At 39.0% G+C, this 18,056-nt stretch overlaps 1 long non-coding RNA gene across 2 annotated transcripts in view; it reads right to left on the bottom strand.

Annotated features, from left to right (window-relative positions):
* The window catches only part of LOC110406436, a 297,282-nt gene extending 291,219 nt beyond the window's left edge, over positions 1 to 6,063 (bottom strand). For both annotated transcript variants that reach the window (XR_002443473.1, XR_002443472.1), the window contains exon 1: positions 5,618 to 6,063. This is a non-coding gene — a long non-coding RNA (uncharacterized LOC110406436). The remainder of the gene's footprint in view (positions 1 to 5,617) is intronic.

Raw genomic sequence — 18,056 nt, 5'->3', positions numbered from 1 at the left:
TGGACTCTCCAACACAGTGTCTGCTGTTATTTTCAGGAAAATCAGAAAACTGAGTAGAACTTGCAGAAATAATCTCATTTACTTCAGTCAAGACTTTTTACCTACTACCTGTGGCAAAGCAAGTTAGCCTATTCCTCAGTAGGAGCTTCATCAATGAGAAGGAACAAGTTCTTCACTGATGGAAGGCTTTAATGCATCTCTCAAAAGCTCAAAACACCCTTTCATTTACCTTTACATTGCATTTCCGCTACTTCCAACTGAATATTTTAAGGAGATCGCTGCTTGGTTTTGTGATGAATTAGTAAGATCTCTCATTTCTCCTAGAATTTAGTCATCAAGCCAGCTCACCCACAGATGCTCTGAAAGAAGTCAGCAGGATCTACTCTAGCCTGCCACATCACCAGTTTTGCACTACTTTGTGTTTTCTATGTAGTTCATTTGGAAAGTTGAAGGCGATACCCACTAACCTGTGTGGCTCGCTGCACACCGCCCTTCACAGGCACTTCTACCAAAGTGTTTCCTGTTCAGCATGTTCTTAGATGCTATAAATCTTTCTCATTTACTCTGACCATAAAAGATCTCGAGGGAATTTTTCTACTATTTATTTAAAACACTGACTGAAGTTTCTGAATGATAAATAATTCTTACAAACAGTTAACCTCATAAGAATGAGAGCATATACAAATAGTCTCTTTAGTTCTATGTGCAGATCTGTGCTCTATTGATAACTTCAGAGAACCATGAATTTTTTTCTCCACAACAAAAGCAACGAGAGCTGCATGGACAAGGTGCCCTCTAACTCTATACCACATATTCACAGCTAGATGAACTGGATTTTTGTTGACTGTATTAATCGTGTAGTGATTTAATTTACTGTAAGACTACAGGGCACCTTCATGTACACAAACAGAATCAATTTTACTTGACTGCCCCTTGCCAAAGAAACACATGGAAAACTGATATTAAAAAAAACACTAAAAAGATAATATTTTTTGCCTGACACAAATGGCTGATTACAAACGCAAAATAATACTGCAATACCATTTTGCAGAAAGCAGAGTAAGGAGGAAAAGTTAGGCACTGAGGAGGTAATTTGCTAAAGCTGGAGTCTAGTCAGAATCTCAGAGAGCAACTGACGTTTAAAATAAGTTATCTGGGCCATTGAAGTCACACACAGGTGTACAGGATTCAGCATCAGATAAGACCCCAACTGCAACATTTCCAGCAAAGGACTACACACGTTACTGGTAAATGTTATCCTGAAGGGATGATGTTTCTGGATCACTGCCATCCTTCTTCTTCTTAAAAGTTTTCTCATTATTCTTCAGGCCTTTTTTTTTTTTTTTTTGTGGTATTTCTCTGAATCGCACTACCAGCTGTTATTGCTGCAGGTTATTCAGAGGATTTACACGTATCCATTGCCAAATGGTTGGAAAGCTATTGTAGAAATACTAATCTATAATGTAGTTGTAGATAAGTCATTCTTAGAAAAAATACCCTCAGTTACAGCTTTCATTCTTTCCTTAATAAGTACACTCTTCTTACAAATGATAGCTCTCACAGGATGCAGGACCTAGCTAATTCACTGTAATCACAAATGAGCACTAATGATTCTCCTTTTTTTTTTGTATAGCATCATCCTACTTTGGATTGCAAGAACAATAATAACTGAGTGCAAATAACAGGCACGGATTCATCTGCTATTTCAAGAGAGGCTTCTTTCCCTCCTTGTCTCCTGCTTCACTAGTTTAACAACAACAACAACATCTCATTTCTTACCTTAAGACAGCTCAGTATTGCTAAGCTTGTTCCCTGCCAAAATGGAAGGAACGTCAGGTAACAAAACCTAAAGGATGACTGATTTGTCTTATATCCACACTGTAATAAACACCAGAACTGAAGACTGTAAATCATGCCAGTATTTTGGGCCGAGGCTGGAGTGCTCAAGCTTCTAGCCAACAGAACAAGTGAGGAATGTCACTGCCTGTCCAAGGAGGGCATCTCTCTGCTCTCAAATTTGGCCAGTGTTAATGCCTCGTAAAATTTCCAAGCTGCCCAATAGGAACAAGTGACACTGAGAAGAACAAGTCCAGCAGGGAGGGCTATTCAGGCCATAGCAATTCCTGCCCTTATTCAAACAGAATGGGTGCGGCTACATGCAACCCACAGTGCACAAAACATACGATGCAGGTATGGCATCCATGTAGCTGCCTGGAGATCATACAAAGCTGCAGAAAGATATCTACTGTCCACAAAAAGTTGCATACCTTAAGTTAGATGATACAAACTACAACAATGATCATTGTTACAAAAGAATATATATGTATATGTATAGACTATGAACAATAAAAACAGGTTTGCAATTGTGCTATTTTTATTGTTGTTCTGTAAGAAGTAGCACACAGGACAACCTGCACTCTTCAAATCATTGTAGCAAAGTACCCTAAATTAATTTTCAAGGAAACCAACATTCATATCAATGCAAAAGGAAATTTTAGTATCTGTGCAACATGCACGCAGATCAGATTCAGAAGGGAAGGCTTAAATAAGGAAGGCGTTTGGGCACTTTAGCTCAATCTTCAAACATAAGCTTGGTGATTCTTCTTCAACTGCTCCCATCTGTCAGCACTAATCCGCAGCCACAACAGAGGGAAGCAACAGGCCAACGCGATGCCTAGTTGAGAGATGTCTGGCTGAAGCACAGAGCAGTCCGTGAGTCTAATCCAGGCTTTATATTCAAAAGGAGAAGAAAGCAGATACAGTAACTGAAGCTATGGTCTTCCACTTTCTTCTCCCACAATGGAGCTGCTCAGAGTTGCATTTAGTATGGTCTTCATAAATACTCTTCATTAGTACTACTTGGTAGTAAAGTGGCGGTAGTCAAAATTATTTGAAGCTCTATGAAATACGCAGATTGATCTTTCTAGTTTTAAGATCAAATTATTTCCCATTGTTTCACTTTCATCCTTATTTCAAATAACTTGGTTAATAGCAGGCAAGGGGTTTCAGCTTCATAAATACAATAAGGGAGCTAAAGAATCTCTCTCTGATGAGTACTTCATTACAATGCTTCCTTGACTTTTCATTTTCAGCAGATTTCATGAGTAGTTCTGCAAAATCTCTCTAATGGAGGACTGGCTGGAGTTGGGGGTAGTAGAAGGCATGGACATGGGTTAGCTTTTTACAGGAATATATTGGAAGGGTTACGAAGCAGAGGCTTGTGAAATGCAAATTTGACAGAAGTTACCTTTACACATGCTACAGCCAGCCATTAAGTGTCACATTACAGGAAATTACTAACAGTAACATAACACACCTTAGCTAAGGACAAATGAAATGATACTTTAACAAACTTCCATGCCCTCTGTAAGTACTACATTTTCAGAATTAGTGGAGATCAACTAAAAATCTTGGAGTTTTTTTCTTTGCATTTTTATCCACACTTTGAAAGTTTTGAAGCTTTTTTTTTTTAAAGCATTTTAAGATTCACCCCTCTTTATGTTCTCAAACTGTTATCTCCATTTATTTAAAATTCTTTATACAGTCTGTGTAGCACATTAGATACCGAACAACTCTTAATATTTAGCTTCAGCATGGGATCAGAAAACATTTTCCAGCAGTGACTAACTCAGAGATCCTGAAGACCCTCCTCTCTCTTCCTCCCACTGCCCAGACACAGAGACCGCGCCTCACCCCTGTGGCAGGGAATGGTGCTGACACAGGCTGAGGTAGGCAGGGTGCACTCCAGCAGGCAGCCCTGACCTGCAGGACTACTGCACCAGCCTGAAGATACTCTATACATTATGATTATGAGCTCAGTAGAAAAAATAAAAAATAGCTTGTGTTCCTTTTTTAGGCCATGACAATCCATTTTATTTGTTGAGCTGAATCTCACCACACCTTGCACCAAAACTGAGAATCATATATTAAATACATGGAGACTGCTAAAATTATTAAAATAACTACATCAGGCAGCGTGCCCTGGCCTTGATCCTTCCCATCATTGACACGCTCATTTAATTGAAGCCTTTTGGACCAAGGAGTTAGAAAGAACATTTAAAAAAAAACTGTCAGAGAAGCCCCCACAAGATTTCAGACAATGAAGTACCTCAGTGAATAATGTATGAGAAAATTTGTTGCATTTAGTGTTTATTTGGCATAAGAGTAGGTCTGAGCTTACCATCTTACTTTGACTAATTTGACCCCTTAAGTCTGACTGATCACCGCTGTATCTCTTGGCACTGGTTAAGGACCTCTCGACTAAGTAGAACATTTGCTAACATTGTCCCCAGTGAGCAATGGTCATTACCGCTCACTCACATTCAGCCAGAGCTGCTCCCCAGCAGATGTCCTAGTAAAAGAGCCATCCCTATTTGTTACATTTCCCATTAAAAGAATAAATAATGTATTTTCTAGCAAAATGATATTAAAATACTGGAAGATTCATAAAAGTCCTTCAGTCTCATTCAGAGGAAGAGGAGGAAGGCACTTTGCAATACACTGCAAGACTTTTTGCTAGCAACACATCAGTGTCGCTGCTGAATTATGATATTCCAAAAACATCAGCCCTCATAACAGCAAAGGTAACCACAATTTCAATAAATTGGAAGGACACATCAAGGTCTATAAAACAACAGGATGAAAGGAATATGTTATTAGCCTGCTGTTTATTCTCTGTCCCTTCTCTGCCATTAGCTGTTTGCATTTCAAGAAGCTCAGCTGAATGCGAAGGCAACCAACGTGTCTCCAATAGCATCGCTCCAAATTCAGCTTTAAAGACAGAACTCTAACACATTACGTGCATACATCAATCAAACACATGCGTGGCAATACTTGTGGTGGACTGAGCAGCAGCCACACACTGCTGACCCTGTCAGTAGACACCAACAACGCATTTACCCAATAGCTCTGCAGCTGAAGTTTCAGTGGTTCAGCAATTCCGGAACCCAGAACACCTTGCCTGGATCAGATGCCGCAGGAAAACAGAGACTTTGGACTACGCTCTGCTGTATGAAATGTAGAAAGCTTATTAAGCTCTGAAAAAAGGCATCACTGCATTGGGCGCTTGGAAGCAATAATCAGGTTCTGAAAGTTTACAAGAGACTGTGGATTTTTGGTCTGATCTTTCCATTAGGATTAATTGTAAGCAGCGTAAGCAGAGTCATAAAGACGCCCCAGAGGAAAAAGAAAATATCTTCCCTATAATTAATTGTGCCATTTGACTAATAAAACAACTTATATTTCCATTAACCAAGCGGCATGCAAAGAGACTTGATTTTCAGTTCCACTTGACGTAAACATAGCTTATCTTAATTAATCCTTCTGCAGGCTTTGTTTTCTGGAACGCGTTCATCTCAAATAAAGCAACTTTTACCAACACCTAAGCAGTATTTTTATCTTTATAGCCTCAGGTATAATGTAGGAGCTAAGAGGGGATCCAGCAATGTATTCGTGTTACTGATGCTGGCATCACCTAAAGGGTTGGTCCTGCTGTAGCTGTGTCAGCCCTGGGGCTGAGGACCAAACAGCTTCAGTCTGCAGCCAGCGGTCCTAGCACTGTGATCCACAACCAACCCGAGCGCCTACAGCCACCGGGGCAGCCCCGGGCAACCCGTACCTCAGATGAAAACGGAGTTCATCGTCTCTTTCCCTTCTTATCTTGAAAAGAGCCATGCAATTATTTGCAAGTCTTTTCAGGATTTGCTGCAGCACCTTATAAAAATATTTCCAAAATGATACCGTGCTTTGTTTTGTTTTTCCACTTCTGCGCCAGGTGCCCGTGCTCAAGCGTGGGCAGCAGCGCGCGTCCCCGTGAGGGAGCGCCGGGGGGGGTCGCGGCGCGAGGCGAGGGAGCAACGGCTGAGGGAAAAGGGCGGGAAGCGGCCGTGCAGCGCTGCGCTGAGAGAAAAGGGCGGGAAGCGGCCGTGCAGCGCTGTGCTGAGAGAAAAGGGCGCGAAGCGGCCGTGCAGCGCTGTGCTGAGAGAAAAGGGCGGGAAGCGGCGGCGCAGCACCGCGCTGAGGAAAAAGCGCGGGAAGCGGCCGTGCAGCGCTGTGCTGAGGGAAAAGGGCGGGAAGCGGCCCTCCTTTTCTTTTCCATTTAGTAAAGCGCACATGAGCAGAAAAATACTTCCAAAAGTGCATTTAAGGACAGAAGATAGCACTCCAAGTTAGCAGGAGTCGAGCTTATATTTAAGTACTTTCCTGAATCGAGTTCTGGATCAAGTGCTACATTGTTTAATCAGAACTTCATTTGCATTCCCACTTTTTCCCTGAATTTAAAGCACATCCTGCATTTGTCCTCATGATTAGAAGACATCATTAAACGCTCTACTCACTATTTGCATTCCTTTATATCATCTTCATCTATAAAACTTATTTCTGCCTTAGAAAAATATTTAAGAAATTTATCAAATTACTCAAAGCCTTCAACTTATTTAACTTATTCTCTTCACTCTGTCTCCATCCCCCCCCCCCCCCCCTTTTTTTTCCCAGTCCTAATTAGGCTAACAGGATTTAAGGGGAAAATTTTCAGTATTCTCATCTCCTCTCCTACCCTCTGAGTGAAAAGCCTCCACACACAAAAAAAAATAAAAAATAAAAAAATCTATGCTTTAATGGTAACAAAATGACTCTTCTCTATATATTGCAGTCTCTGTAGAGATTTAATGTTGAAAGTAAAATAAAATATGCCTTCAGACAGCAAGTAGTTTTTATGTCTTTGACTGAAAACCCTCAGGTTGGGTACCAGCAGGAGCCATCCTTACACGAGCACTTCTTACCTTCCCAGAACTTTCAGAAGTGGACATGAAAGCAGAACTTTATAGGCAATCTCCTTTTGCAAAACTCCAAAATGTCCTTTACTCTTCTTGTCTTGAGGGCTTCTGCTCTGCTGTGAGCTAAGCAGTACAAGTTTCTCTCATTGCTCAGCCCAGAGTTTACACGGAGGAATTTCAGTAGGGTAGGAAGCAGCAGGGAGAAAAGTCAGAATTGATGCTGGGATTACAGAGAGCTCATGGGCAGCAGAAAGTACTAAAAGCAAAAACAGGAGATAAAAATAAATGGCTAATGTTACCTGGAAAATATGACCATTTTTAGAAGTTCAAATTAATTTTATGCAAAGATTATGCATATAATTGATGGTAATTGCAGAAGTAATTGCAATAAAGCGTTGGTATTTTTGCAACAAACCTTAGTGCAGAAAGACTAATAAACAGCTACCCTGAGTAGCAAGGTCAGATATGAGAGCTGAGGACTCGTTCGCTAGACACGACTTATTCTTCACATGCTTTCTTAGATTTAAAAATCTTTAAAGATTAGATAAATCTCCATTGAAAAATAATGGAACTACTGGAGATACGGGAATATACTTCACGTTTCCTGCATATACATTTTTCCAAATTCCTTTCCAATCCAGAAAGAAGCACAAGGAGAAAACCACATACTGGGCTATATTGCCAAAAGCATAGCCAGTACACAAAGAGAAGTGATGCCATTATGGTTTTCTGTATGGACCAGAGGGGAAGAGCAATAGGGAGATTTATTGTTCCACATGAAAATGCGGTCCAAGGTTTACTGATAGTTACAGTTGTCATTTATGTGTAGATAGATATAAAATTCAGAGAGTACTTTTTAATTATCACTGCATTTGTTCTCTTTTCATCTAAAAAGATGCAGAGCATATGCAAAGTTTTTCCACTGTACTGTGTTTCTGCTGAAATGGCTGACAAACAAGGAAAGATTAAACAATAGGCAGATCATAGGGCTAACATGCTATTACTGTTCCCCATGATATTCCACATTTTCAGGACACAGCTGCAGCAGGCAGTGTTATGCAGTGCCACAATGCATGTCACCCACATCCATATGAACTCAGTACCAGAATGCTGGATGACAGTGTGCAAACAACCAGGTCTTTATTGCATCTCCAGTGCCTTCGTGCAGCCCACTTTCAGCCTCACTGCTGTAAATGCAAGGCTTAGCAGTATGCTGTGTAGCTGTACCAGCCTGGTTTGAATGATACTTCATCATGGTATGCACCTGAGCTGTCAGATGCAGGCAAAGAAACAAGAACAATCCAGAAGATTGTATGTGAGGTACCACGAGAAACAGGCTTAATGTATTCTTTTCCTCAAACAATAAAGATATTTCAAGCTACTTACTAATTTAGAATAAAATTTGATTCCAGTAATTTGCCCTAAAAACAGCCAATGCTTGCTTAACAGTATGATGTTCTATTCCTAGAAACCAAATAGAACAGCGATTCCCTCATTAAATGGAATAATAAATAAACAGTCTCAATTTGCAGTACATTTCCTTTCTTTGATTGTTGTTTTACAGCTTCTGTCATCATAAAGTGTAGTTTTAACAAATATGTTTTCTCGTGTTCTGTTAAAAACATTGCTCTTTTAAGATCTTAAAGTTACTCTCAAGAAGCTGCACATTACCTGCTGGACAGTGGGGAGTCCTTCCGCAGGAAGATTTTTGTCCACCAAGGATGGCTTCATAGTGCTTATTGCCAGAAGGGCTTTCACATTACAGACTTTTATTTTGTTCATATTCCACCTGTTTATTTTTAGAGGTGAGCTCTAGAGACTTCACACAGTCTAAAGCATGGAAATTGCTATCCATTTTATCCCTTCTCAATTCATTTATTTCTTAAATTAATGCAGACAAATACAAGGGTGTGAATACACAGGTGTTTGCACTTGTAGTAAAGCAGTTCTAAAATGTTCCTTGTCCTTATGTGCAGTACCTGGATGTTTTCATTGCTTATTTACTGCAATACAAAGCAAATTAATTGCATTACGAGTTATAGAGGCGATCCAGTCTGCACTATATGGCCTCCTCAGTACTACCTTTTTTCCTCATTAGTGAAAGGATGCCAGTGGGAATTATTTAATTTCAGAGATTATTCTTAAAAACTGTTTTAAGAGCATTCATCTTAATAAACATAATAAAAGCAGAGGGCTTGAAGGGGGGAAATAATTTCTCTTGTAGTTTTATCAAACATGACAAGAAAGCATCTCTGGATCCTTTACATTATTACAATTTCAGATGCAAATTAAGATAGAAATATAAAATGTATCATCCACAAGCTTTTGCTCCTGTTCATAACCAGAGGACGGAATTGATTTAAGACCAATTAGGATCATTGCGTGATAAGAATATTTAAGCAAATAATGAAAAGTAATGCATTGTGAAACAGCTGATTATGAAAAGAACATTTGCGAAACACTAACAGCAATTAGCATTTAAATGCTTTGAGAATTTAAGGTGAAAAAGTATAGCACCAAATATTATTTTGACCCATGTTTTATAGATGAGGCAGCTAAGGCATAGAGTTAAAACCTCAGAACCCTAGAACCTTTGCTTTGATATTTTTGTCAGGAAAAAAAAAAGTAAATTTATCTTTTTTTTTTTTTTTTAGATATTTTCAATGAAATGATGAAATCAAACTCCTTTGCATTATAAGGGTGTAGACTAAGTGGCCCAGAAGGTCAGGTGTGATATGGAATGAAAACAGAAGCTACGAAATACTATAAATGTTCTCAACTGAAGTCTCTAGTTCTGCCTTTTACCAGGAAATTTGGAACTGATAGCTCATTAATTAAAAAAAAAAAAATCTTTAGTTCATGCACTTCTACAGGATTTGAAGAGGTCAAAATACTGCTCCCTTCACCATCTACTCGACTCCAAATCATGTGGGAGACTTTCCCCTTGCTCTGTGTGAAGTGCAGACTGAGATTACTCTTTACTAGCCTAACTATTGGAAAAGAGCAATGCCACGCATTCATCTGCATGTTACTACAGAAGCCTTTATCCATACAATCAAGAGCTGACAGTGGCATGCTGCATGTGTGGAACCACCGTTTTCCACACAGCTACACACATCGTTCAACAACAACATTATTATTAGGGAGGTAATACCACTACTACCTTCCACTAAATGAAGAGGCAGTTTTATTCATAATTATGGGTTAAATTACCTAATTGTAGAAATTACTGTTTTCTATAATAAATATAAATTATATAAACCAATTTAGAATTCATGGATAATTTAAGAAATGGTTTAACATATGTCACGTATTACGAGCAAAAATCTGAAGAAGGCTCTGATGTGTTTTACCATCTCACTTCTTCCAGGAAGGAGGCACATGACATTCTGAAGTTATTCCCTGGGAACCTCTACGATAGCCTGAGGCCAGGCAGACTTCAGAAGAACTCGTTATCATTTATGCTCATGCTACTGAAGAATTCTTTATTGTGCGAGGCCAAATTAAATACTTTATCTCAGTCCTGAAAGAGCTTGAGAGACTTCATATATATCTTTAGAAAACTCCAGAGATCCTCTGGAACTGTGCGAGTTAAGACATCTGTAATTCAGTTGTACTCAAACTGTGTATCAACACCCAATGAATTTTTGGACAAGCATGTACATCAAAACAAGCAAACATTCAAGGAGTGCTTACTTTAGCAATGCAGTTATGATTCTCTATTTACACTACACTATTTTAAGAAATCAAATATAGAAGTTGCTTTTCAGTTCACAGATTTTGTGAATCAATTTTTGTTTGATCCTTGTTTTTATATTTTAATGTACCTTTCAGGCCAGCTTTAAAAGCATAACTCTGCCCAACCTATTGTTCATGGCAAAAGCCTGATTGTCCCACGTGCCTACTGCCATAGGAAAAAAAGAAAGAGAAAGTAGAATCATGGCAGAGAATGGGTAACAGTGATTTTTCTAACCAGCATTAGTTATTGTTAGTTATTATTAGTTATTATTAGTCATTGTTGCAGAAGGAAGGTCTTGTAGGGCATTGCTCCTTGTCTTGAGAAATCTCATGATCTCACTGAACATTTACAGGGCGTACATCACTGACTAGTGGTAGATGATCAGACAAGCCTTTGCTAAGTCACTCATCTGCTGTTTTCAATATCATTTGTGTAAGTAATTTTTAAAATAAGCTATGTTTTAACTCCTTATCAGTTTTGTGGGTTTTTTTTTGTTGTTTTGTTTTGAGTTTAATCCTTAACCACCTTTTTCCTGGTGCCTGCTAAGTCAGGAAAAACTTGGACTGATTAAGAACAGAAGCAGCATTAAACACGCACTGCATTACTGAAAGAGACATAATAATAAAAATGTTTTATCAATAGATAGCTACACTAAATAGCACAAGAGACAGAACATACACCCTGAGACCTCAATTACACAAATACTGGCGCATTCAAATTGCATAAGCTGCCAGAAATTTACTAAGGAGAGGTTCAACACATACAATAAAATCCATTCGTGTTACTGTATCTAGTCTGGGATTCTAGGGGAGATTAGAGTTTTCATAGCTGTCTTCTAGGATGGCTAAATGCAGTAAATATCTTTCAGAGTACATCTTGGTATTTCAGTCACAGGATTTACTGTAGTTGGTTTTGCTGTCAAGGTATATTTGTCAGGCATTTATTTTTCCTCTGCCCATCGCTGTTAAAAAGATTGCAAGTAGTTCAAAAGAACAATGGAAAAACAGCCAGAAAATTTGTATGACTTAATTAAAAGAAGAAATCAAAGGGATTATAGCCAACAAAGGAAGTTTAAACGAAAAATTTACTGCCTCTGCAAGTAACTCTCTGTGTAAGGTAATAAAATACCTAGCACTTGGGGTTCGTTGTGAGATGAATCGTATATCTCCTGCTGTATGCTGTTCACTGCACAACTCTTCCACACAAGTCCCTGAATAAAATCACCACCTTCAGCAGCTGTAGCTGGATCTTGTTTTAGGCTGAATAATATTTCCTTGATATTTCTTTCCATTGATACGAGACCTGTCTAGGCCGTCTGCCAGAACAAAATTCTGGATTCAATTTCCTCTTGTTTTTCTAAGTCACTGATGGCAGAAAAAAAAAAAAAGTAGATTTCCTTGCCCTCTGAGATGGAGACAGGTTTGGCTACTCTTCCTCACCCAGGAAACACTGATCATTCTATGATACTCACAGTTCTTCATTGGCTCTGATACATGAACAAATAAATATGAAAGTCTTTTTACTCAAATTAGGCTGAGAATGCAGAATTAAACATTTTTAATAGAATAATGAATTAAGAAATCGTGCTGAAGGTTTGAAAAGAATCACTGAGGGCTCTGTTACAACTGACAGTGAGCTATCAGAGAAAAAGGGAGGCCTCATTCAGAGCACGCTTAATTCAGACTTTAAAGAACTCAATACAAATCCGATAACAGACTCCTGGAGTTTTCACATTGATTTATGTAAGAGGCAGAAGAGGAGCCAGGGAAGAAAAGAGGTGGTCTAGAGACTAGTGTGCTAGTCTGGGATGTGCAAGCACCTGATTCATTTCCTACAGATTTAAGTGAACGTAGATCAGTCTTCCAGGCTTTCTGTTCTCTCTCAAGTAGATCACAGTCTATTTTTCAGAGATTTTATGAGGAAAGATATTAGAAAGATTGTTGGATTAAGTTCCTACAACTCTTAAAATCTGGAGTTCAGTGCTCAGAATAAAGAGGTCATGGTGCTTCCTTGGGCATTTCATAGCTCTGTTTTGTTTCAGCTTAAACGTACAGAAATCTTCCTCATTCAGAAGGAATAACATTTTGGTTAATTTTCCTTTAATTCTTACACACATACGACCACCTCTATAAATTTTAAATACATGTTTTATAGAAAAGTGTAAGAAAATGTAATGTTTTAGTTTAGTAGTTGCATTTTCCATGGTGTTTTGAATGAGTGAGTGAAGCACAAACATTCTAATTTAATATTTTGCATTGTAAAGCCTGCACTGAAATGTTTATGAGGAATACTTGTGAGGTCTGAGGGTCAGAGGAAGAGGACAGGGGTGTTCAGCAGGCAATATCTAATACTTATCTAGAGGATCAGCTCTAAGGCAAGCAGGTTTACTCACTGCCATCAGCTCTGGTACCAGCTGAGGTACCAAATTATAAATTTAATTTTATAGTTTGGATGGATACCTCTCTACAATGATGAGCATAAGATTTAGGTTTGAGTAATAACTAAGGTCAGTTTGGGACAGCAAAGACTGACAAGTCTGGTTTATTAGCCTGTCCCTAAAGGCTCACAAAGCTAAAATGAAGGTAAACTTATAAGGATGTTCCTGACGTAAGTACAAGTGAGACATGGTGATACTCATCCTGTAGCCTCTGGGTTTGAAGAATTGAGCTCTGCTCATTGTGTATAAACATTTTGCTGTTCTAAATGCTGACATTTATTCTGATTTCAGCCTCTTAGACCGTAACCCCTACCCATGCTCGGTATCAATGCCATTTGCCTCTGCTGACACTTGCTGCCATTCTGGGTCTGAAGTATTTCTAGAACCTGAAAGAATAAACTATTCCGTTTGTGTGGCTTGAAACCTGTCAGGAAAGGAAATCAGTGAAAGTTTAGGTGAGCAGTCACTTGCACAGTGAGGCAGTCCCACTGCATTATGGCATTGCACTGAGGCTGTCCCACCATTCAAGTCCCTTTCACTCTCCAAAAGCTTTTGTGTCTCCTCTTGGCAAGCTAGAGCACATTGGCAGGCAGAGGGAAGTGCATGTGCCTTGCTGCTTTACAGCTTTCTTCTACAAAACTTTCCCAATTAAAATAGAAGAAATATATAGTTCACTATGTAGCACTTTTTAAATGAATGCACAATTTACATGGTATTGTTGCTTCCAGAATGGGTCTCTTTGGAATACACAGTAGTTGTGATTTTCGGGGGAGTAAGAATACACGTAATATGGCAGTTGTAGCTAACAAACGATTTGACTCTGTCAGTTTTACTTACATAAACCAAGAAGGTTGCAGCAGAACTATGGGCAGTATACTTAAAAGAATCCTCACAGTTAGGAGCCTCATCTGACATTACATATCCCTGCTAGTAAATAGCTCTGGAACCACTTATCGCAACTTGCATAGTGTGCATATTAATGGCATAATTGCCAGAAATAGAGGGTATCTCAGCAAGCAGAGAACATAATGCCAAAAGAAAACACACGTTCACGTGGGGAGCGGTGCTGTCTCCCACCAGCAGCACCCAGTGCCATTGGAGGGCTGACAGCCGTCAGTGTCTGGACCGAGTCCAGGAAGAAGTGCAGTTCCCAGCTCCAGCAGGCTGCCTGCATGAATACACACACACACACACAGAGTTCTTGTGAAAGAAGGGCTTTGCATAAACCACAGACCCAGTCCTGGCTGTAATTAAACTGGCGTAACTGCCCCAACCTCTCTAAATGATATTGTTGAGGTTTATAAAAGTCAAACCAATAAGTCATAGTTACTACCTTATCCCTCATTTAAATGCTTTGTAATGGTAGTTCTCAGTGGCACTGTGCAGCAAACAGATCGACGGTATTCGTAATCTTAATGGGGCCATTAAGAATTCCAAATGCCTCAAATAACTAATTGCCAAGGCCCTCATCTTCTTCCTGCAGTTTTTACAGCCTTCCCAGCTGAGTTACCTACACTCAGTGGGTTTCATTTTGGGAATTAAATATATCTTAGGTGTTATGCAGACAAAAATAAAATTCAAGTCTTAGTCTCAAGAACAATGAATGGACAAGAGACATTAGAGATTTCTCAACAGGAAAGAACCAGGGAAGGAGAAAGAATGAGGCACAGGAAGGAGTAACATTGTGAGCCCTTCTCCACAGATAGGATGGCCCAAGTCAGAAAACATACTGATTCTCTAATCAATTAGAAAAGCTTTCGTTTATTTGGTTTTTCCACAGACAGAAGAGATGTCTTTCCTTCCCATGGTCTTCCCATTTCATGTGGTTCCCAATACCATCTTAACTTCTGAGGGAAGGACTTACCTTTGGAATGACAATCTTCAAGGTGTAACACAAGCGCAGTTCTGTAGTAAAGGCACCAGATGCACAAGAACACAGTACTCAACAGAAAAATAACGACAAATAAGAGGCTTTTTACAGGCTTTCCATGTAAACAAACGGCTCAATCTCACAAACAAACTAGGGTTCAGTATTCTATCTCTTTTTCGCTCATGATCAAGGTAATTCAGTAGCTACCAGGTCATTCAGTAGCAACTACTAAACTTTTTGCTGCATGTTTCATGCATATAGGACAGGAATTTTATTTAAATTTGTAGAGGACAAAGATCTGCAAGTAAATGAGCTTGATCTTCTCTTAACTAATAGCAGTCTGAGTGTAATGACAATCCAGGGGATGGTGGGGAGAGAAAAAGTGAAGGACCCTTTTGTGGAAAAACATCTCCAGATATCCCGCTATGCACGGCTCCCTGTGGACCAAAAAGTAACAGAAAGCTGGGGAACAAAAAGCAGAAACGTGCATGTTCTGACAGTTTGTTGTGCAGCTTTACAGAGTGTCCGTACAAACCCTTGCAAAAATACATCTTGGATTCTCATTTGTATTACAAATGCTGGACTAAGTGCATCCTTTTAAAAACATCCTTTTAACATCTTCGAATGTTGACTAGTTACACCAAATACGCGCTATTCACCAGAGCTTGTATTTGTCCTCCTCATCATTATGATTCTATTTATAAAACAAACAAACACAGCAACCTTCCTTACAAGTTTTTGTTAGAAGTTAATACAGAAATACAATAACCCCCAGCCAAAGCAGCACTGTACAAAGAGAACTGTGTACAAAAATTTATCCTCCTATTAGCTGAAACCAGCAAGAGCAAACTGTAAACATCTCTGCATAATTTTTGCATTTTACAATGAGAGTTTCGCTGATGTTCTTGTTGTGGTTCGTATTATGTTCACATCTTACCCACTGCTTCCCAGAAGACAGACTCAGTTCAAGTGTAACATTACCACATAAAGTTAATGCCTTTTCCAGGCCTCCACAGATGCTATAATTTAAATTATCATGGGCAGGGTCATAATGCAGAGTAATCACAAATGAAATAATTGACATAGAACTAAGACATCTGTTGTTTTGTAACTTATAAGAACCTCCCACTTCTTCTGCTGGGAAAACTTATCTAATTTATCTCTTCTGTATTCAAGAACTATAGGAATCACTAGGAATCTTCTCAATGACGCCAATGGGGTTTGAATTAATCCTCCTTATTTACAATGAAATCTAGCCTGTCAAGTCCCTCTAGTAGTATTTCATACAATATGCAAACTCAATGTGTTATGTGGTTAGAAGATTAAGTTCTTATGAGGACATGGAAGCAGTGAAGATGTAAATATTGGAACTAATTTAGTAAAGCACTTAAGTGCATGCTTAATGTTAAGCATATGAGTAACCCCGTTACTTTTAGCTGATTTCAAATTAAGCACATTTTTATATTCCAGTACTACTGGAAGCACCACTACAATCAGTATTCTGGAACCAGCTCAGAGAGATAAAGTTTTTCTATCATAAAAGGATCAGTGAGACAAAGAAAAAAAAATTTAACTAGATTTACAGTAGAAGAGAGAAATGCTGTCAGGGCAGAAAGCATTATTTGCTTTCACTGTTACATTTCCTTTGAGATACAGCTGTCACCCAAGTGTTTTTATATCTTGCAGGCTTTATTCATGTTTTTATTTTATTCCATTTTTTTTTTAATAATCACATCCCCTGGCTTCTTATCTGTGCTCCTTTTTATATTCCCTCCATACACTCTGTTTACTATTCTATCCTGCTTTTCCTGAGAACCAGATGAGAAAAAGGCAATGTAAAATTTGTACTGCACCAGTCCTGCAGCTCCTAAGCTTTGTGATATAAATTTTGTTTGTGGAATGCTTCAGCCTCATTATATTTACCTTCCTTTACTGATGCTGGGTATTTGGCAGCTAGAAGTTATAAAGGTTGGCCCATGTACAGCCTCCTAGAGCGTGCATTCCTGCTCTGTCACTTGGAACTGTGGCTGCTCTAAGACTTATTCACTCATTTGCACTTTCTGCATATGCTGTTGTTGGTTCCTAAACGTAGCTTTCACCCTCTTATTAAAGGCTAATATACTTTTCTAGTAAGTTCCATTACCCCAGAATCTGAACACGTTTCCTAGGATCTGAGCAAAAACCTTCACTGAGGTAACAGCTCCTCCTGTGTTTGGGGACTTGCAGAAGGTTATCAGAGAGAGCTGCCAGGGAAAGCCAGGGTACTGGGCTCTGCAGCCCAAGGGTGATGCCCAGGTGCAAGACTGTCATCGTCTTAGTATCATCTGTGAGGATTCTGGAGGAGAATACCTCTCTCTTTGGAGAAGTACAGCATTGAACAGCATTTTAGTTTCCCACCAGCAATCAAAAGTAGAGATGTTAAATAAAAGAACTGCAAATGCTGACATACAAAGGTCCACAATTCTCACTGGGAAAGATTAGACTGACCACTTGCAAGTTCCTCACTCAGACACCTGCACTGCATTCACTGTACAAGCTTTTAAAACTCTCAGCAGCTTGAGAGGTCAAAGAAATGCGGCTCTGAAAGTTACACCCCTCCTCTTTGCAGAAACACCTTTGGAGGATTCATTTCCAGGGCTGTCTGAATATACTGCACCCAGGAAATTCCTGACATCACCATTACTTACAAGTTTTCATTTTACTGGAAAAAAAGCAGTTGAAAATGAGGGAGTTTCGGGAGTTCATGTGAAAGAACTTGATTTAAAAACATGAAAACTTCTGCCCTCTTCACGAGCAGTAGAATGCAGATGATACATGAAAGGAATATAAAGATTCTCACAAACAATTGAATTTTCTTGTAAACAAGGGAAGTTTATCAGAGTTAGTATGACAGAGATGCTCAGTTCTTAAATACAAAATGTCAAAATCTTGTCTCTTTTAGAATGATGTTTTGGTTTAAATCTGGCAATTTTGCAGGAAACCCATCTCTGTTAAAGCTCATCCTGGCTTCAGTGCAGGATTATCCAATGCTGCTTCAAAGACAAATCTCCTTATGCAAACTGAATTTTCCACATTTCTCATAATTGCATATTAATACTCAAAAACTGGCTTAAGGTACATTAAGATAAGTGATGGTATATAAACACTGTATGATATATAAATCCTGTAGATCTTATCATAGCAAATTTATTAAATCTTTCAGAAATAGGCCAAATATATCCCATGGTAATCCAATTT

The sequence above is a fragment of the Numida meleagris genome, chromosome 14, assembly GCF_002078875.1.
Source record: "Numida meleagris isolate 19003 breed g44 Domestic line chromosome 14, NumMel1.0, whole genome shotgun sequence".
NCBI lineage: Eukaryota > Metazoa > Chordata > Aves > Galliformes > Numididae > Numida > Numida meleagris.
This window is presented reverse-complemented; position numbering and strand designations above follow the sequence as displayed.